The sequence below is a fragment of the Stenella coeruleoalba genome (genome assembly GCF_951394435.1).
Source record: "Stenella coeruleoalba genome assembly, chromosome: 20".
NCBI lineage: Eukaryota > Metazoa > Chordata > Mammalia > Artiodactyla > Delphinidae > Stenella > Stenella coeruleoalba.
The window spans coordinates 23,437,348-23,459,263 of NC_137166.1; the positions used below are offsets into that span (position 1 = coordinate 23,437,348).

Here is a 21,916-nt window from a genome sequence, read left to right on the forward strand (position 1 = left end):
AGAATTCAAGATCATTTCTTAGAAAAATCACAAGTTTTCAACATTTTAAATCTGTGAAAATATTGGGAAAAGGTGTTTGTCTTAACAAGGTTCTCTTCCTGACCAAACTCTATTCAGCCTCCCGTGAGCTTTTTTTTCAACTAGGCCTGGACTTTTGGACTTCTGTGTTTGTCTCTACCTTGTCCAGTTTTAGCAAGAATCCTGCTAGGTCAATTTAATCAGGATCTTGCATCCTCAGTATCTGATCACCCTCCATATCTGAACAGATTCCTCATCCTCCACAGTCTCTCAGGTGATATCTGATCACCCTGGCCTGCCTTCAGCAAGAATCCTGTTAGATGGGGTTAGCCAGAATTCCCCCTTACTCCTGATGTTTCTTCTTAGTAATTTTCCATATGCTGACCTCCACTCTTGCTTTTTGGCCATAAATTACTAATTGCTCATGCTGTATTTGAGCTTGATCTTTCCTCTGCACTGTAAGACTCCATTTCAGTCGTCCCTATCACTACCTCTGTGATGGCCCCCCCTTAAGTAAAGTCTTCTTACAGTCTTCCACAAGCATCATGAATAATGTTTTCTTTAGCAGTATGCAGATGTCAAACCACCTTTAGTATTTTTGTCACAGCACCTGGGGCCAAGAGGGTAGACGTGCCACATTTATGTAAACAGCAATGTTTTTTGAACTTCGAAAGTATCTAGGTTTTCTGGGTCAAGTTTCTTCCCAAGAGATTGGACTGATTGGAAAATTAACCAGAGAAAAGGATAATTAGAAACTATTATTGAAATAGGAAGGATACACCAGTAAATAGAAATAGCACAAATTTCTTGTGGAGGTATATTTATGGAAGAATCACCTCCTGTGCTTAGTTTTAGAGTAAAAGTGGTTGACATGAGCATCAACTTACCAGATTTCTTCAAGAGGAAGAAATACTGGAATCAGTTGGATTCCATGATGCTAGGAATGGTATCTGTCTTGCTCACACTCAACATCAAGAATTATACCAGTGCTAGGTTCATCAGGCAGAAACTTCAGCAGTAACTTAGAGATATCTACTAGAATTTTGAATACTCCAAAGAGCAAAGAAAAAACTTAAACCTTATAATAAAAATGGATTTTTTGTTTGTGTGTGCATTTGTCGGGAGGTAACGCATGTAAAGCTCAGCCTCTAGAAAGTGAAAATTGTCTGCTCGGTGTTGAGAGGTTATGTGCATGCTTGTAATTATCACCATCACCAGGAAAAGGGGTCAGTAGGTCACAGATTTATTTCACATGTGATATTCAATTAGCCATGTGGCAAGAATGCATCCGTATCATCATCGATGCCCATCGCTTTACTGCTAAACATTTTCATCAAGGTTAAGATTCAATAAATAATAGGCATACAATTTTTAATTCAAGATCAGTATATAAGTCCAGGGGATGTAAATGCCAGAGACATTGAATCACCTGTGATTACTCAGTTTGCCAGATACTAAAGCTTTAGAATAGTAACATTCTTCCTCTGTACTGCAAGTACACATCTTGCAATGCTAATTTTCTTTGTGGTATTTCTTTGAAATGCAAGAAAGTATAGTTTGGTGATCAAAGTTCCCTAGTTCCTGTGTGTTGGGGTCAGTGAAGAGGATCCCCTGTTTGGATAAATTATTTCCCCAAGTTGAAAACATTTTAAAGGAAAATACCTCATTTGCAACTTGTCATTTGGGGACAAAGCGCAAATCACATGAGAGATTTCTTTGAAAGAGAATGCAAATGCAGTGGTAAGTTCCTTGGGTAAGGCTTTGGAAGTTTTAAGGTATTTGGAAACTATGACAGATTAAACTGTGCTAGCCTGAACATCTTACTTACCACCCTTCCTTCAATGACTAGGCATAGGTTTTCACAGCATTGATTTCAGAGAGGAATAATTATTCCCTAACAAGACAAAAAATAATGATTCAGAATAATCAATGTTAGTGGGGAAAAAAAATTACCTTCTGGGTCAGTATCTTTCTCTGACTTGTTATTAGCTTTGTCACTTGGGAAAGCCAATCGCTCTGAGATGTTGCTTCCTTACAGATAATATTGGTCATACGTATTTCATAATATTATCATGAATATTAAATGAGATAATGACTGGAGTCCCTTATCTGCGAGGTATTATGGTGTAGTACCTAATTGCATAAGCTCCAGGTGAGACCGCCTGGGCTTGACTTTGTGTTTCTCCAAAGACCAAATTAATGATATTCTATATACTTTAGTTTCCCCCTTGGTAAAATGGATATGATATAGGCACCTTCCTCATAAGGATGTTATTAGAAAATATATAAGTAAACAGGACCTGGTAAGTATCAATAAAGTTTAACTCATTTTACCATCCCATGCATTGTTTGTTCCCAACAAATTTTCATTATCATTTTCTTTGCTCACATTTAAAACTTCTAGTAGTAAATAAATAGTACACTCAGTGTCAAAAATAACGGTGTTGCTACTTTACTTCCAGACTTGCCAACGGCATTTTAATTTATAATTTTAAGCAGTGTATTGGTCACATATTTTCTCATTTAAGGAGAGGTGGTTTTTGCCTCTGGCTTCCCAACAGGCATTTTTTTAGCTACTGTGCAGATTTCTTTTGAAATGGCTAGTGTGGAAAACGTTGATAACCAGAGAACTCAGCTCGTAGCTTGGTTTAGCCAGTGAAGCCTTCTGCCTACCTTGTCTACAAAGACAGGAAGCTTTGCAAGTGCACAATTAGTTGAATGGAAATGGATCATTTGCATCTAAGCAGTGTCAACAGAATACGGAAATACCACCAAATTGTTTAATTTTTTTCTCCAACTACTTAGGTTAGGTCAGCTCTTGGAAACTGTAAAGCATTTGTGGGACAACTGGATTTTACATTTCTGTTTATCACAGTGGCTGTCAAATCATAGAATATTTTCCTTAGGTATATCATTTGATGGCTTGGAAATAATCATTGTGGCATATTTTTAAAAAATGGACCAGTAAATTAGAGTCTTGGTAATACCAAAGTCTGTGTGATACCATAGACAATTCAAGACAGTGACCTTGTTTAACATCCTGAATTCGACAGTTGGGGTAATACGACCTCACTCTGGTTCAATTTTCTCTTCAGGAAGATGGTGGAAATAATGGTACTTACCTCAGAGAATTTTGATGAGAATTGAGGTAATGCACAATGACAGGAATATGGCAGGAATTCACCTACCTTCATTAATAAAGGAAACTGAGACATGCTGAATTTCAATATATTGTGCAAACAATTAGGGCAGAATATTTGAAACTTTAAACCAGAATTGCTGATATCTATCTCTGAGTTGTTTACCATATCATCTTCATGCTCTCATTCCTAGAGTTACCGTCAAGATATATATTTCAGAAAACAGGAAGGAAGGAAGGAGGGAAGGAAGGAAGGAAGGAAGAAAGGGAGGGAGGAAGGAAGGGAGGAAGGGAAAGAGAGAGAGAAAGAAAGAAGGAACAAGACACTTGCTGTAAATGTTCCCTTTCATACCCCAGCTCCCTGGAGAGCCACACCTGGACTGTAAACGGCAGGTGGGAGGAGTCCTTGATGTTTGAACTTACTTGGAGGGAAGTGTGCAGAGTCTGCTGTAAAGCAAACTCTTACTGGTTTGTTTTTCTCATGAGGGTGTCATTTATCAAATGAGGGGTCCACTCTGCTTCATTGTTCCTACTTCCAAGAGGAGCAGGAGTAGGGATATAACTGTAACCTTTGTACTTATCAAGTCTTCAGGCCAAGGTTAGTGATGGAATGCTTTCAAGATAACCCCATCTTCCTCCACAAACTCTAATCAGTTTTATACTCAGGCCAAATTGGATTGTTCCCTCTTCTTAGTATTCATTAATCTCTTTTCCTGTATTTATTCATTCATTCGTCATCATTCACATTCATTTCTGTGCTCTGCTCTTTATTTTTCCTCTGCTTAGACTGTTTCCTCTTGACAGCCCAGAGACATTCCAGGTTATCTTGAAAGAGCTTTTGTTAAATCCACAATATAAACTCTTTGATCACCAGCATGGAACGATGTCTTAGATGAGAACGATGGGAAGGGAGAGAAGAAGGAGAGGGAGAGACGGAGGGAGGAGGAGAGAGATGAAAAACTGATAGAAGGAAAAAAGTAATTTGTAAGATTTTCTGGAATTAGATTTTTTGTTTTGAAATGCAGAGTGAGTCCACAGAGTTAGCATTTAAATCTCAGTTCTGCTACTTATTTATACTCTGTGACCTTGAGTAAGTTTTGTATTACCTTGGACATCTGTTTGTAGAAATAAAAAAATATACCAGAATAAAAATATGCTTAATATAAACCTCTTACCATAATAGTGGCTATAGGTTTGGTGATCAATAAATTGTAGTTATTTTTATCATTACTATTAATAATAAACAAGGGTAAAAAGACCTTTTGCAGTGCTTGGAATTCTATCTGAATGCTGTTGTATCTTATACATTCAGCACAGAAATACTCCTTAGCGCATGTGGAAATGAAAAAAAAAAAAAAAGGAAAGAAATAAGGCTAAATCATGTAATAAGAGAATCAGGGGAACATTAGTGCTTACACACATGCACTTTTAAAATATATAGTAATTACTCCAGCTTCTCTAGGTGCTTCTGTTTTACTTTTGGGGATAAAATGTTGTGCACCTAAGTCTCTAACTGCATATAGTGCAAATTTCAGCCAATGAACAATGAAACAAATAAACCAATGATGATTTAATAATGACTGTGTTACTTTTTACGATTATATTAGTGCCACATAAATGTCAGAGCTCTGCAGAAGAATGATGGTCATTTCTACCATGTGTCTTTTAAAATTCCCTACCTGCATTCAGAATTTAAGGGAATGGGAGGGATTCCTTTTGAGTATTTGTGTGTGTGTGTGTGTGTGTGTGTGCACGTGCATGAACGCACGCGCACGGATTCTTTCAATAATATTGTTTTTAGGGTGATAGATAAATTAAAAAACAGAATAAGTCATAATTCCTGCCTTAAGGAACTCACATTAAAGAAGAGCAGAGAACCATTAAGCGCATGACGATTTTTAAAATATGTGTTCATGAAAACATCAATTATAAAGTGCAGAGACTACTAAACATTTTTCAGACCATCACTTGTGATGAAGACGTAGATGATTATAGTAACAACAATAATAATGATAGATAGTATTCATTGACTAGTATGTGTTTAGTATTTTATTTTTTACTGAACTATGTTTTATATAGGGAAAAGTGCATGGGCCGTAAGTATTCAGCTTGATGATCTTTTACAAAGTGGACATATCATTGTAACCAGGATGCAGACCAAGAACCAGATCATTATCACACCCCATAAGTTCCCCATTCTTGGTTAATATGAATTGTGTTACTATGAATATTTTAGTATGCCTCTAATGGTGACTATATTATATATATGTATGTATGTATATGCCTACCTCATTTCATAAAGATGTTCTATATTTTCCTTTAGAAGCTTTACTGTTTTATCTTTCATATTTAGATATGCAGTCCATCAGGAATTCACTTTTGAGTACGGTAAGAGGTGAGGGCAAGATATATTTTTCTGATATGGAAGTCCAATGATTAAGCACCGTTTATTGAAAATATCAAATAGGCTATGTTCAGAAATTTAAAATTTTTTAAAGAAATTTCCAGAAAATTGATACATGCATATATACAAAAGATTAGTTATGGATGGTTGATTGTGAGAGAAGTTCAACTCTAAGTAGCTCAATCACCTTAGACTCACTGAATCACATCACTGGAAGAGGTAGAAGCGGTTTGAGAGCAGGCACAATGAGACTTGGAATTTTAAATGAATTTGTAATCACAGTTTCTCTTTTTTCTGTCATTCACTTCCCTCCTCTTTCTTTCCCTTCCTTCTAGGTGTTGGCCTTATTCTCCCCTGTTTAGAAAATGGGTATTACGTCCAGAATTTACATGTCAAAAGTCCTATTATATATTTAATCACTCATTTTGTATTTTTGATTTTTTTAACATCTTTATTGGAGTATAATTGCTTTACAATGGTGTGTTAGTTTCTGCTTTAAAACAGAGTGAATCAGCTATACATATACATATATCCCCATATCTCCTCCCTCTTGCATCTCCCTCCCACCCTCCCTATCCCACCCCTCTAGGTGGTCACAAACCACCGAGCTGATCTCCCTGTGCTATGCGACTGCTTCCCACTAGCTATCTGTTTTACATTTGGTAGTGTATAAATTTCCATGCCACTCTCTCACTTCGTCCCAGCTTACCCTTCCCCCTCCCCATGTCCTCAAGTCTATTCTCTATGTCTGGGTCTTTATTCCTGTCCTGCCCCTAAGTTCTTCAGAACCTTTTTTTTAGATTCCATATATATGTGTTAGCATACGGTATTTGTTTTTCTCTTTCTGACTTCCTTCACTCTGTATAACAGACTCTAACAATACCTCATTACAAATAACTCAAATTTGTTTCCTTTTATGGCTAAGTAATATTCCGTCGTACATATGTACCACATCTTCTTTATCCATTCCTCTGGTGATGGACATTTAGGTTGCTTCCATGTCCTGGCTACTGTAAATAGTGCTGCAGTGAACATTGTGGTACATGACTCTTTTTGAATTATAGTTTTCTCTGGGTATATGCTCATGAGTTTTCTCTGGGTATATGCTCTGGGTCGTATGGTAGTTCTATTTTTAGTTTTTTAAGGAACCTCCATACTGTTCTCCATAGTGACTGTACCAATTTACATTCTCACCAACAGTGTAGGAGGGTTCCCTTTTCTCCACACCTTCTCCAGCATTTATTGTTTGTAGAGTTTTTGATGATGGCCATTCTGACTGGTGTGAGGTGATACCTCTTTGTAGTTTTGATTTGCATTTCTGTAATAATTAGTGACGTTGAGATAATTGCTTCACGTGCTTTTTGGCCATCTCTGTAACTTTGTAAAAATGTTTTTACCAAGTTTTAGATATTAATGTTATGCTGGCTTCATCAAATGAATTTCAAAGTTCCTTCTCTATATTCTGAATGTTTATGTGTAATATTAAGATTATTTATTCCTTAAGTGTTTGATGGAATTCATCAATAAAAGTATCTGGGCCTGGCATTTTCTTGGGTAACATTTTTTATAGCAAATTCAATTTCTTCAGTACGCATAGGGCTATTCAGATTTTCTGTTTCATCTTATATTAATTTTGTATGTTGGATTTCTAAAGGAATTTGTCCATTTCATTTAAGTTGTCAAACTTGGCATAATTTTGTTTAAATATTGACTTATTAATATTTTAATGTTTGAGAATCTGTAGGGATAATACCATTATTCTTGATAGGTCCAGGGTTGTTTTAATTTGGTTGACCTTTTCAAAATATTAGAATATGGTTGAAGAGACAAGGAACGACTGGGCAGAGTTTAAACATAGAACTTGGCCCTCTTTTCTATTTGCTCCTCTCCTTTCTGGGATTCCCTACTCTGTACAAAAGATAATACATTTTCAAATAAAATTTTTTAAAAAATTTTGTTTGGAGTTATTCTTGTTACCTGTAGGAGGTTTGTTTCTCAGGGAACTTATTCTGTCACATAGGAAGAGAAATTCCCAAGGGAAGATTTTTAAAAATGCGGACAAGAGAGGACTGGGGGTAGTATCTATTGAGCACCTGTCATATACAGATCTAGGAGTTTTACCGGTTAGCTGTGTAATCAGTGCAGTGTTGCTGTGTTCAGTATCCTTGTATTATTAATTAAGAAAATGACGATCAGTGTTATGAAATAATACCCTGAGTTTTCATATCAAGGTTGGTAAGGGGCTCTGTTACTGTCACAGGATCATCAGACTATGGATTCTCTTCGCTTTTCAGTGAATCATGTGGCTTTTTTTAGTCTCTAACCCCAAGAATGAAAATTCCTAACAGGAAAGCTGAACTACATGTAAATAAAAGTAATATCAGTCAGTGTTTATAAAATCAATAATATCAGTATAGTAATGTTCCCAATTATTTTGCAGAAACAAAATATTACTTCTGGTATGGACATTAAAGGATTTTTGGCTTTTTGTCCCACACTAACAAGACCATATACAATACATCTCTGCCAAATATATATTATGATATTGACTCTTAACTGATTATTTTCCAAATGGCTGTTTGTTAAGCAATTGTAACTTAGAAAACAAATAATTTTAAAAATCCATTCAAAATTATTTAGCATTTGCATGTGTCATGTAGACTATCATAATTTCTGTGATTATAAGGCAGAGAAAATAGGTACAGTCATTGATTTTGTAGAGTTTGCTGTTTAATTAGTAAGTCAAAAATTAAGCCATAAAAATACAAATGGAGCAACAAGGATTTTGTATAAAGCACAGGGAATTAATATTCAATATCTTGTAATAACCTATAATGGAAAAAATCTGAAAAAAAAATATAACAATCACTTTGCTGTATACCTGAAACTAACACAATATTATAATTCAACTATACTTCAATTTTTAAAAATACAAATGGAATTGAAAAGTACCTTGAATTCTCTGAAAGGGTATCCTCAGATTATGTAAAAGGTGGGTAATCTTGCTTAGAAAGAGGAGTCAAAAATGTATTTTGGGGCTTCCCTGGTGGTGCAGTGGTTGAGAGTCCGCCTGCCGATGCGGGGGACACGGGTTCGTGCCCCGATCCGGGAAGATCCCGCATGCCGCAGAGCGGCTGGGCCCGTGAGCCATGGCTGCTGGGCCTGTGCGTCCGGAGCCTGTGCTCTGCAACGGGAGAGGCTACCACAGTGAGAGGCCCGTGTACCACACACACACAAAAAAATGTATTTTGCTCTCCAACTTGTTAATTCTACCAAGAAATTTAATGATGGGCTCCCACTTTTTCTTTCTCTGCATTTCCTATTTGGAGTTCATATCTGTCAACCTTTATGATAAACACACTATTGCATACACAACGTTTACTGATACAGAGAATGTTCTGATTCATAGATTTCTCCTTTCTGTCATTCTCTTCAAGAAGTGATGTTGACAGATGTGGGGCATCTGGGGTCAGGTGGGAGCCTGAGAGGTTTAGAAAACTGTGTGCTCAGTAAAAGCAGGTTCACTCAGTTCATAAAAAGGTGGAATAACATTGATGTAAACAATTTTTTAATTTTCCATTTAACTTTATTTATTTTAATTTTTTGTCAATGAAAATAAGCTTTATGGCATCAAATAATAAATACACACAAAGATGTAATAGTGAAGGGAAATGAAATTATACAATATGTTGGTACATATGCTTTTTTTCTGTAACAGGATCATCAGACTATAAATTCTATATACTTTTATAACAGACTCTAATGTGCATGTATATATTCAGAGATCATCATCATCATCAGTGTCAGTCTGTCTGATAGTAAAACAATTTGCTTCTAGGACAGACAAGAAATATTTCAAGGTAGATGATTGATTGATACATTTTTTTTTGGCAGAAGTCATCTAGAGAACTGAAAAATTTGTCAAAGAGAGTTGGATCTTGAGAGAAGATTTGCTTCTGTGTCAGGTAAGAATCCCATTTCGCAAACTTATATTTTTCTTTTTGTATCTCTATTAATTAAATCAAATTTATTTCCATTGTAAATCTTTAGTATAACACCATGGTGTCAGAAACTTAATCTCAGACTATTTTGGACTTTTTTTGTTTCTTTGGCTGGAAGCTGGATGTCTGAGTCTCATTTCTGGAGTGTTGGACATAAATTTAGGGTTGGGAAGGCAGATGGCTCTTATTCTCCAGTTTGTGAGCATAGATTGTCATTCAGATATGCCAGAATCTTTACTTTCTTATCTTTCAGTTTTGAATGTGTTCTTTACTACATAGGTCTACCACTTGGAGGCACTAAAATGCTATATAGATTCTGTACCCTGCTGGGACATGAGTATTTCCACCCGGGGATATTTTTTCAATTGGTGTAGCCTGGCCAAGCAGGCTTTCCCGCTCTCATGTCTCACTGTAATCTCAAGACTCCACTCTGGGAGCCGGAAAGGAGACGCGCGCGCGCGTGTGTGTGTGTTTCTCCACGAAGAACATATTGATGACTCTGCTCTAACCTGCTTCTCCATACGGCCTTAACAGAAAAACATTGTTTTCCACCACAATTCAGGCAAGGGGTAGAATGGAGGATGGGGAGACGAGACTTGCTCATTATCCATTTGTTGTTTGTCCTTTTATTTATTTTCTTCCAATCATTTTCTCTATGCCTGGATGTTCATAGTTTTCCTGAAAGCAGTGGCTTTGAAAAACAAAATGTAGAAACTTATTTTTTTCCTCTCTTATTTGTTTTTTATATTTTAACTGTGAGACAGTGAGTAGAGCTAACAAAGTGCTTGAAGGAAGATAGAGAAAAGGTTATTTTTGAATTATAGCTGTCTTGCCATATTTGAAGGATATTTGAATCATACATTGGACCAGGACCAGCCCAGAGGGACATTCAGCTCTAGTTCTTAAAAGAGTAAATTTTAATTTTTGGTCTCTTTCACTACACTTTAAGTGTCAACATTTTTGGTTGCAGCCATTTGGAGAAAGTCAAGGAAGTAAACCAATATGCATGTGATAGTACATGGATGAAACATGGTAACTCAGAAACGTTGAACTGGATGTGGTTTAACTGTGTGAACATACAAAATGAAAAATGAAAAATCTAGGATCAGTTAATTGTTGTAGGTCATCTTTGCCATTAACTAAGGTGTGTGACCATGGATAAATAATTCTGTCTTCCTTATCCTCATATTCCTTATCCTCATATAAAAATTATGGCTTGGTAAAAATGTACTTGGTAAAATTCTATCAACTCTACATTTTATGTAGAGGTCCTTGCCAACACTTAAAAAGTCTTTCAATTCCATAAACCAAAATGAAGACTTGAGGCAATCATCAAGACACATTAAACGTACATCACTTTTATTGTTGAAAAAGGCATATTTACTGTCTAGACTACACAGATTGAATGAAGAGTATAATTACTGGCTCAATTCTACAGTGTCCTCTTCTATTGCCATTGATATTGTTTTAATACCACTGTCTCAGTTCGAGTTTCCAGAAGGGAGAGACACCTATATGTTAATTTAGTATCTAGCATGCCAAAATACAATGTTTTATACGGGAGTGCCGAAAGAAGATTGTTTGTTGCATATTTTAGATACTGATGTCTTTTATTTTGGTCTCCAGCATCAGTGCCTTCTTTTGTCCTTCCTGCGCCTAAGAACAGTAAACCAGAGGAAATTCCTCACCTATAGGTTTTTGGTTATAGGATTAATAAGGGAAAATGATATAGAGGGATGACCCTCCAAAATGTTCCCTCCTTTGCACAAGATAGATTTGTCTCTACCAGCTCTTCAGATCTTTCAGCAGCCTCCCCTTTTATCCTTATCCTCTAAGAAACACATTGATGATGAGATTAGTCAGAAACAATTGGGATTTGGCCACAGTTAATAATGTGTGGAATTACTGTTACCAAAGGATAAAAGCCCAGATTCCTCTTTCATAATTTCATATACTTCCTTCTTGTTTCATCTGTTTGGTAAGCAATCATCTTAGGTCCTGGACCAAAGGAGCACCCTAGCCAAATTTTCTTTTCCAGAGCTTAAATGCCTGAGTGTGTATCTGAGATCAGGCTGCTTCTAGGGTGAGCCAGTCTCCGCCCCCTGCTTCTCCTCCTCCTGTTTCTTTTTCTCCCCCACCTATATCTAAGCATATTGCTCTCACTTATTTACACTGAGGGGAGGAAAAAGATTCTAATTAGACTTTGTTTCTAATCAGAGTTTCTACTCAGCCTTTTTAATTGGGCTCTGAATTAGAATATTAGCCACTTAGGTATCTATGGATAAAACGAAACTTTGATTCCCATTCTGTTTATTGCATGTTTTCCTTTTTATGGGAAAGAGAACTGAATTTCATGACAGGTTTTGTGTGTTTTAATTCTTGTGATGATAACATGATGATAACAAAAATAACTCATAAGCCATAATGTTGTGAAGTCAATAAGGTAGTTTTAAAAATCTCGGTTCAACTCTTTTTCTGATATTGTGTGTGTGCACATACATACACACACAAACACATGTATGCTATATTTTTATGACCCACCAAGGGACAATCACTGTTTTAGTTACAGATGGTACAGAGGTAAGTCAAGCAGCAAAAAGCTGACTTTATTGGGTTTATATTTTACTGAGAGAGAAATATGCATTTGAAAATTAATACCTTGGTAGTAATAAATTCTAGGAAGAAAATAAAGCTCTTGCTACCTACATTAATTTAAGCAAGTTACTTAACTTTGAGCCTCAGTTTTCTCATTTGTTAAAAAAAATAACGTTTGGCCTTCCTTTTTTATAGGGTAATGTTGCAATAAAACTGGTTGATAGCCGTAAAAAGTTATTTGATAACTACAATGTGACATTCTGTTGGGGGAGAGGAAAAAGTACCTTATCCTCTCTCTCGTTCACATAAACATTGTAATTGTCCAGAAATGTCAGATTGCTTGTTTTTAACCATCTGTTTCATTTCCCTCAATATGGGCTTTCCTTTGTCTCCCCTTTGAATAGGTAGCTTGTAACACATCCCAACAAATGTTCACACAGATTTTTAATAATTTTAGCAATTCATTTTGAAGCCTTTGTGTTGCAAGCCCAGACCTTAGGACTCTTGAGTTGGCAAGTCTGGAGCAACAGAAAGGAAGAGCATAGGATGGGCATATTGGCCAGAATGAGGCCCGACCCAGGCCGTTGGGCCAAGTTTGAACATGGGGCAGGTTCTGGCTGATGCTTAGGGATTTTTTTTTAAATAATTTTATTTATTTATTTATTTTTGGCTGTGTTGGGTCTTCTTTGCTATGCGCAGGCTTTCTCTAGTTGCAGTGAGTGGGGGCTACTCTTCGTCGTGTTCGCGGGCTTCTCATTGCGGTGGCTTCTCTTGTTCTGGAGCACAGGCTCTAGGCGCGCAGGCTCAGTAGTCGTGGCACACGGACTTAGTTGCTCCGCGGCATGTGGGATCTTCCGAGACCAGGGCTCGAACCCATGTCCCCTGCATTGGCAGGAGGATTCTTAACTACTGCGCCACCAGGGAAGTCCTGATGCTTTGGGATTTTTGTGTTCAGCAGGCTTTATGATGTTTGCTTCTGTATCAGGAAGGATGTTTGGAAATCTCAAAGTTGATGATACCTTCAGTAGTGTTTGCATTTCCTAAGTGTGAGGGTGTGTTCAATGTTCTTGCATATAAAAAATTTAGAATTATTTCCAAACAAATTTCCCCACAGGTTTCCACAGACATGGCTATGAATATTAACTAGTCTTGCTTCTCTAAAAGAACATTTGGTCCTAAGCCTCTAAATGAAGCTCCCCAAGTTTTATGATGATATTGTCAGTCTATCACATACTTGGACTCACCTTTTAAGAAATTTCTTAGATCATGAGAATACACAAAAATATGGAATACTCCTGAAGTCATCTGTTTTTATTGTTGCTTGGGGTCATCTGTTTTTGTTGTTATTAGTAATGATAGCTATAGGTATTAAGTGCCTCATATGTACCAGGAATTAAACTTATCATTGCATGTATATAATTCATGAGCCCCAAGATACATCTTCAAGGTAAATTTTGTAATAAACTTAAAAAAATATTGAGTTAAACAAGACATGCATTTATTTTTCTCATCCATAATTAAAAGCATGGAGGAGGCTATCCAAACCTAACACTGTGGGTTGTCAGTGTCACTGGGATCAACCTGAAACTCTGTTTTCCCTAAATTATGACTCTTGTTCTCCTGCTGAAGTATGGCTGCAAGAACATCAGTCATCAAGTTAATGTTTAAGGCAGGAAGAAGGAAGGAAAAAGAAAGGGCAAAAAAGTCCTGCCAGTTGAGTTCCTTTTTATAAAGAGATTTTGTGGAAGTCCTACTTAATGACTTCCTATTACATCTCATTGGCCAAGTCAATCAGCCAGTGAAGTTCAAGATTGAAATGGTTTTATCTGAGCATAAAGCCACCCGTAGCAACATAGGTGTTCTTTTATTATGCAGTCAAAGAAGGAATGGATATTAGCAATCTCTCCCGTGGCACAATTATCCCCACTTCTCCCATAAAGAAATTAATATATCATGTGTTAATTTAATTGTTTTTCTCACCATGAACATAGCATGTATTTTCATATGTCCAGAAATCTGATCATACCATTTCTTCATACTTTCCAAGAGTACCTATTTTTTTCATGTTCTATGTTGATAGATCTTAGTCATCCTTTAAGATGTGCTCAAATACTCATTCTAAGTGTACAGAAATTCCCCATGCCTTAATGAATTAATTGTGCCTTAGTTATTAAAAAAATCATTGAAACTATATGCTAGTGCTTATCCTAATGTTTTATAATTACTAGGTAGATATTTTTGTCTCCATCATAGAGAAGCTACTTAAATTCCAAGTGTTATGTTGTACATTGTTATTAGTAGTAGTATTATCATAGTTCTGCATCCATTTTATTATTGAATAATATTTTTTATTGCCATGAATATCAAACCAGTTTATAAGCTGTGCAAACAAATATAGTTTGCTGGCAGTAATGTATGATGCCCAATCAGTTAGTCTTCATAATTTTAATTACACAATTTTTTTCAGTGGTTTCCAATATTTAATTCACTTCTAAGAAGTAAATATTTGACTGCAATCAGTATAATTCCTAGGCAGTAAGCACAGGAGTTATGCTTCCTTGTCTTTACTTTTAAAACATTATACATTGTATGTCTATAATATGTGAGTTCTGCTAGGTTCTAAGAAAACAAACCTTATAATTTAATATTCCTTGCTTGGCTCTCCAGTATCTCTTGGCAATCCTGATGGCCAGCTAACCTACTTTTCCCAAAATGACCTTTTTGGTCTGGGAGGAAATGGTGTGCCCAGTTTTGTCTAGTAAGAAATGTCTCACATCAGCCATATTCCTTGTTAGTTATTCTCGTTACTAGCAATTTATGGGAGTTGTTGGACACATATTCTTTGTCATTGTTTTGCTCTCATAATCAACATTGAACTTTAAAATCTGCCCTTTGTTATTTTCCCCCCTGCATGCTATTATCAATGCTTAATCATTACATATTGCTTTTACTAATGCCAGATGTACTTTTTGTCCTTTATATGATTTATATTTCAAAAGAAGCTTAAATCTAGCCATGTTTTCAGAGAAGAGGTAACTGCCACCTCTAGGGGTGGTACAAAGGAAGATAAATGATTTTGAATGAATAAATTAATGGACTTATTTATCATTATAATTGTGTGATGTAATTTCTTAATATTATTTTCAAAAATAACTGCACAGCAGCCTTATTGAAGTAAGTGTAGAATATTTCCAAAGAATCAACTGAAGATGATGTCATATTCTCAAATATTTGCTAAGCATTTAGTCTCCTTATCTTGTAGTCATTTCCACAGATCCAGGGATAGTTACATTTTGGGGGAATTAACCTTCTGCTTTTCAAGGCTGAGTTTGGCCTTGTGTGTAATTCATAAATATTTATGACATAATGCCAGTTAACAAATATGTATGAATGTTCAGCCCTCGCTAGATACATATGAGAATCAATAACTACGAAAGCAGCATGCTTCTAATAGCATCTTGATAATATGCCCAAGGCACCTTTGCTAAAACTGTTACACTTCTTAAAAAGTTGCTGTGCATACACTGTGTTAGTAGAGTCAGCAAGACTCTGGTCTCCTTATAGTATCTAAGCTCTAAAGAGTCCCAGTAGTTAATGTAAACAAGAAAACCCAAGCAAAGGAAACTGCATGTAATTTTTGATTATAATGTGTCCTAGGAGAAGATAGCTACTGAGACCTGTCAAACTAGGATCTGTTTACCACCAGTGCTGTCTGCAATTTTTTGCTTGATCTTCAGTTTACAAACTTAATTCTAAGATTTAATCTTTTCCAGTGTATTTGAGTACCTAATTTTCCTTGGCCAGACTACTTCATTATCTTGCTCATCTACAAAGAGTAAAAAAATAATAATATCCCTCTGTAATGTTTCTTCTGTTTGCCAACTAATCTATAAGTAGAGTTGTATGTTTTTGTTCTTTGTGTTTTTTCTCTGCCCACACAGACTGAGAATGATTTCTTGCTCTGTCTGGCATGGTAGTGGAATTTGGGGATTTGCTCCATACCTCTTTACAATTGGGAACCTTTCTATTCTAGCTTCCTAATTTCTCAAATGCTTCTTTTTTCCCTCTTTCAGCTTTTTTTTTTTTTCATCTATAAAAGAGTTAATGGTTCTGTATTCCTTATGGGATTTGTAAAGAATAGACACGATATTACCTGTCAAGTGCTTAGAGCCATGTTGGTCACATGGTCAAATGTCCATCAATATTAGTTTCTATCTTTAGGCAAGCAAGTGTATTTGTGTCTTGGGATGTGTTTGTGCAAATGGAGTTGTGTATGTTTGAATAGGGATTCACAGGGAAAAGCTAAATAGCAATACAGATTTGGAGAAAACCTGGCTTCCCTTGGGTAGTTCTGCATTGAGTTGCATGATTTCATTCCCCATTTTCATAATTAATCACATTATCTGTAAGAGAATAAAATAGATCTTATTGGTTTTTTTACATTAGCTTATAAATAATACAGCATGACATAAATTAACTATAATCAGAGAGGGATGGAAGGAATACCTTCCTTTGCTCATTAATTTGGGGAAAGCTGAAGCAGACTGTAAGCACAGTCACATATGACATTAATATGTGTTTCAAAAGTCTAAATATTTCATCAAATTCATTTTTCTCAAATACTTTCTATTTAAAATTTTTAATGAAAAAATATGTTATTACCATTTATTCTTATCAAAGAATCACCTTTATATTTTTTGGAGTTGATTTGCATTTGATATTTTGTTTTAGGGGTATTACAATTGAGTTTCTAAAAAAGTTATACTAAATGAAAATCAGAAAAAAGTAAATTCTAGTTCCAGTTCTGTCACTAACTATGTATACCTGGGCAAGACTTGAATGGTCAAATTGCATTACCTTCTATTGTGTGGCCAATTCAAGAGGCTTGCTATGCTAAATGTTTAAAAACAAAACAAAACAAACATATAGTGATATTCCCTCACTCCATTTAAAAATCCCGTGGTCCTTGCCACCTGCCAGGTGAAACTTATATACCTCTGCTGTTTTCCTACATCTTTTCCTGTGCCTAAAATGCTCCATCCTCTCCTTTTTTCCTAGTGACTTCCTATACTTTCTTCACATTTCAGCTTAAGCCTCAGTTCCTCAGCAGCTGTCTTGACTCTTGCTGACTTACTTGACCATATAAATCTATTCCAAAGCACATATCCAACTGAATTTTTATATTTTCTCTGTGTTTTTATTAGTTTTTTTTTCACTAATAAAACAGAAGCTTTATTGAAGTCAGGGACTTTGTTTTTGCTCATTCTTGGATGCCCAGAGTCACCTAAGTAGGGGCAGTAAATAAAATTAAATAGATGCTTTCTTGAATCTTTTTTATTCATGGTATTTTTTTTAGGTAACCAACATGTTATCTGTGCTATTATTGAAACAATTAAAGAAGGGAAGCAAACATATTTATCAGGGAGCAAAGCCCAATCACCAGTAAGAGCCATCATACAGACACTGCTGTAGAAATGGGGATGGTTTCTGAAAGGGGAGTCTATAAAGCCAGCAAGGATTACAAATTTAAAAACATGATAATAGCATGTAGAGCCAGCTCATACTGGTTTACAGAAGTCAATTATTAAATTTTTAAGTATTTTGTGAAGTGACTGTTAAACTAATCGTAGTTGGTTATATTGTGGGTGTACTTGCCAGAAGATACTACCAGGCACAGTAGGATGATGTTAGTTGATGACTATTTCCTCTTTCTGGCCTCTGAGATCATCATTCTCATCATCATTTATGTCACTATCATCATTGCTAATCCTCATAACAAATATATATTTCAGGACAATTATAACTCTCACTTTAGAGATCGCTAATTTGAAACACAGAGAGATTAAATCATTCACCCAGAGTCAGGAAGCTAGGAGATGGCACAGTGCAAAATTGTACCTGAGGATTCTGCCTTCAAAAATAATCACACTGTCAAGGTAAAAAGACTCCTACTGGTGTAATTATCCCACATTCAGTGTTGAAGCTTCACTTCTATAACCAGAGTTTAAAGTGTTTTATTTTTCCTTTGTGTTGTTGTATATATTTCAAAGGCATTTGACTGTATTTTCTCCTGGCCCCTCCCCCTCACCCCAGCCAGGCCATCCGTGCCTGAACTCTACCACATTTTACTTTATCCATTTGGATTTTCCTAGCCCTCAGTATGAGAAAGCTCCTTCTTGATATGAGTAAGCTACATTGTATCCTCTGGAAGTTTCAGTATTGGGGAAGAAATTAAAGCAGGAGTACTACCCCAATAAAGATTGCTTAATACCTTAGTTATTAAAAATATTTTTCCCCTAGGTGGGAGAGTATTTATTTTTAAGTGTGCCTAAATAAAACCTTTAAGCAAATAAAAGAAATAATTATAACACCCATCAAGAAGTATGCTGGAAACAATCTTTCATTATTTTTCCTGTCACTCATCATTGCCAGAGGTTTCTTAAAATTTGGATTGCAGTCTGAAGGGAACATGACAAATGCCATCATCACAAGTCAAATAAGTGGAAAGATCAATTCATTTACTGCAGAAAATTGTATAAACAAGTAATCTAAACAGCATTTTTCCTGCAGCCCACTATCAGTGTAGTGTGAGCTAAAATGAAAATGGATTATAGAATCTCCAAAATTAAAAATAGATCTGTATACATATTTCGCAAGAGTATCTAATTGTTCCTCACTCATCTTTAATTGCTATTGAAGCAAGAGGGCATTATCTCAAAAGAACTAATCAATATTATCATAATCTCCTAAAATTTTATCTCTGACTATTGGCGTTTGGAAATACATCTTTAGTTACCAGATCTAATAATTGCTTTTTCTTTTACAGTTTATTCAGCCCTTGAAATATTCATGATACATTTCAGGAAGAGATTTCATAAATATGACAGTTCCGTGGAAACCAATACCACTTCATGTTAATGTACAGAATTAGCAATAAAATCGAAATATCTAGTATCTATTTTAAGTATCTACATGTTTACCTGAATTCAGATAATCAGTGCCATCAGTGATGTTTGTTGTAACACATGCATTGTATCCCTGTAGATCAATTTGCCCACACACCACTATATCTCTAGAAGTTTGAGAAGCAAATTTTTAAACCTATCTCATTATCTTATAAATTCAAATTTGTATCTCTTGTGACAGGGGAAGTATCATTTGAGAACACTTTAGTTATGGACAAAGGATCATTGCTGATATAAATGCACTATTTTACGCAAGGGCATAAGTCCATACTTGCATCATTTCAGAAATATCTTTCTGAAATCTATATATTAGAATATTTTAAAAATTCATCAGCCTCGGGCTTCCCTGGTGGCGCAGTGGTTCAGAGTCCGCCTGCCGATGCAGGGGACACGGGTTCGTGCCCCGGTCTGGGAGGATCCCATATGCCGCGGAGCGGCTAGGCCCGTGAGCCATGGCCGCTGAGCCTGCGCGTCCGGAGCCTATGCTCCGCAACGGGAGAGGCCAAAACAGTGAGAGGCCCGCGTACCGCAAAAAAAAAAAAAAAAAAAAATTCACCAGCCTCTGTACTGAGTTGCTCTTATTAAAATAACAGAAATATAAATTTGTTATCCCATACAGAGCAAACAGTCCCTCTGCATATACATATATAAGGCATATATACATATAAAGTATATACAGGCATACCTTGGAGATGTCGTGGGTTCAGTTCCAGACCAGTGCAATAAAGCAAATATCGCAATAAAGCAAATCACACCAATTATTTGGTTTCCTAGTGCATATAAAAGTTTAGTTTACATTATGCTGTAGTATATTAAGTGTGCAGTAACATCATGTCTAAAAATACAATGTACATACCTTAGTCAAAAAATACTTCATTGCCAAAAACTGCTAGCCATCATCTGAGCCTTCAGCGAGTCATAATCTTTTTGCAGTAGTAATAGCGAAGATCACTGATCACACACCATTATACCATATATAATAATCATAATAATTTTGAAATATTGCGAGAATTACCACAACATGACACAGAGACATGAAGTGAGCTAATACTGTTGGAAAAGTGGTATTAATAGACTTGCTCGATGCAGGCTTGCCACAAACCTTCAGTTTGTGAAAACACGCAGTATCTGTGAAGCACAACAAAACAAAGTGCAGTTAAAACAAGGTCTGCCTGTATATGTATGTATATAATATGCATCTATGTATACATATATAGAGAGAGCAAGAGAGACAGAATGAATCAAGAAAAAAATGTCACAGAAAGATTCTTAAAAAAAAAAAATAACAAGCATGTGTTGAGCACCTTTTATATGCCAGGCACAATGCTAATCACTTCCCAGGTGCTAGTTCCCTGAATATGCTCCAGAACTTTGATGTGGGTATTTTTCCAAATTGAGAGAGAGAGCTGCGTCAGCATCCCAGAGGTCTTATTTCATAGATTATCATCCTGAAAATGAAATTATATAACATACCTAAAGAACTAGTCAATAATTCTGTAAATAAGCCAGATATGCCAGATAAGCCAAATATTACCCTGTCCTTTCTCTACAGTATTTTCATTTATAAAATGAATTTTTGGCAAATTGTTCTGACAGTTAAATGAGATTTTGAATTGTGCCTCGTGTAAATAATTTTCTGTCTTCTGTTTGTTTGTGACTGGAACTAGATTATCCTGTTGTAAAATATGTTTCACTTTCACCTTGCACAAATATATTTCTATCTAGTTCTCTCATTGATGTTGATTATATTGATAAAACCAGAGCTGCCTTTCCGCACTTAACCATGGTTGTGTATGTTGGGGGGTAATGATAAGACATTCATTCCCTTAAATTGAACATTATTAGAAAAAGATACAACTAATATTTTTTATTAGTGACCAGAATTATATTTGATCAGTTTTGAGAAGTGGCATTACCAAGTGATTTAAACTTCATTTTGGCCCATGGCAGATCCCTTAAACCATGTCAAAAAAAATGTTTTGACACCACCCTACTCACTACACTTATGTATAGATAAACACATCGTCTGCAATGACATTATTTTCATATCATTATGGCTTCTTTTTTTTGCTAACATTCCAGAAACAATATATTCATCACATATTCTATTATTTGCTTGCATTTTTGCACCACTGACCAGCTTTCACATGACTAGAAAGAAAAATTTGGGGGGAAAAATAGATTCTCTTTCCTTGATTTTGTAAGCTACCTAATTTGTGAGTTTTTCCCTCAAAATGTATATTATTTTCCACTAATTTGCTGTTAATTCTTATGTTAAGTGCAACAGAAGTGATCATTTTCAACAAAAAAAACTGCTCAGTGTTTTACTTCGAATTATACAATTTTTTAAATTTTATTTTAAATTCTTGTTTAAAATTTAAATCAGATATTTTTCTGTTACTAGTAGCAGTCATCATTTGGATATATTTTATTTCATTTTATTTTGATTTAAATTTTCCAACTAATACTGTGCATCCTGCTGGTCAGCTTCCCACACCACACCCAGTCAAAGGGTAATCAGTGATAATAAACTGATAGGCACTTGATATATCTGTTGTTTTCCAGTCGCAGCCAGTGGAGTATAAAATCATACAGTCAGAATAAGGCTCTAGTATTGCTAGCTAGGTGAAAAGGAAGATTTGAAAGAGATTAAGTTTCTCTTATTTATGATGAGGGGGGCTTCCAAAATGGCCAACCTTCTACTGCCTTCTAGAACACAGTGTGCTCATAATTACTCTGTTGCTAAAAGAATGGAAAACAAACACATTTTTTTCTCTTCGTTATTTTTCTTCTT

The 21,916-nt window shown here is 35.7% G+C and overlaps 1 protein-coding gene across 1 annotated transcript in view; it reads left to right on the top strand.

The window, feature by feature from the left end:
• The window catches only part of CDH8 (cadherin 8), a 1,195,405-nt gene that overhangs the window by 530,966 nt on the left and 642,523 nt on the right, over nt 1-21,916 (top strand). Inside the window, exon 10 of the mRNA XM_079908493.1 lies at nt 9,456-9,526. The gene's annotated coding sequence lies outside the window, so the exon portion shown is untranslated. The remainder of the gene's footprint in view (nt 1-9,455; nt 9,527-21,916) is intronic.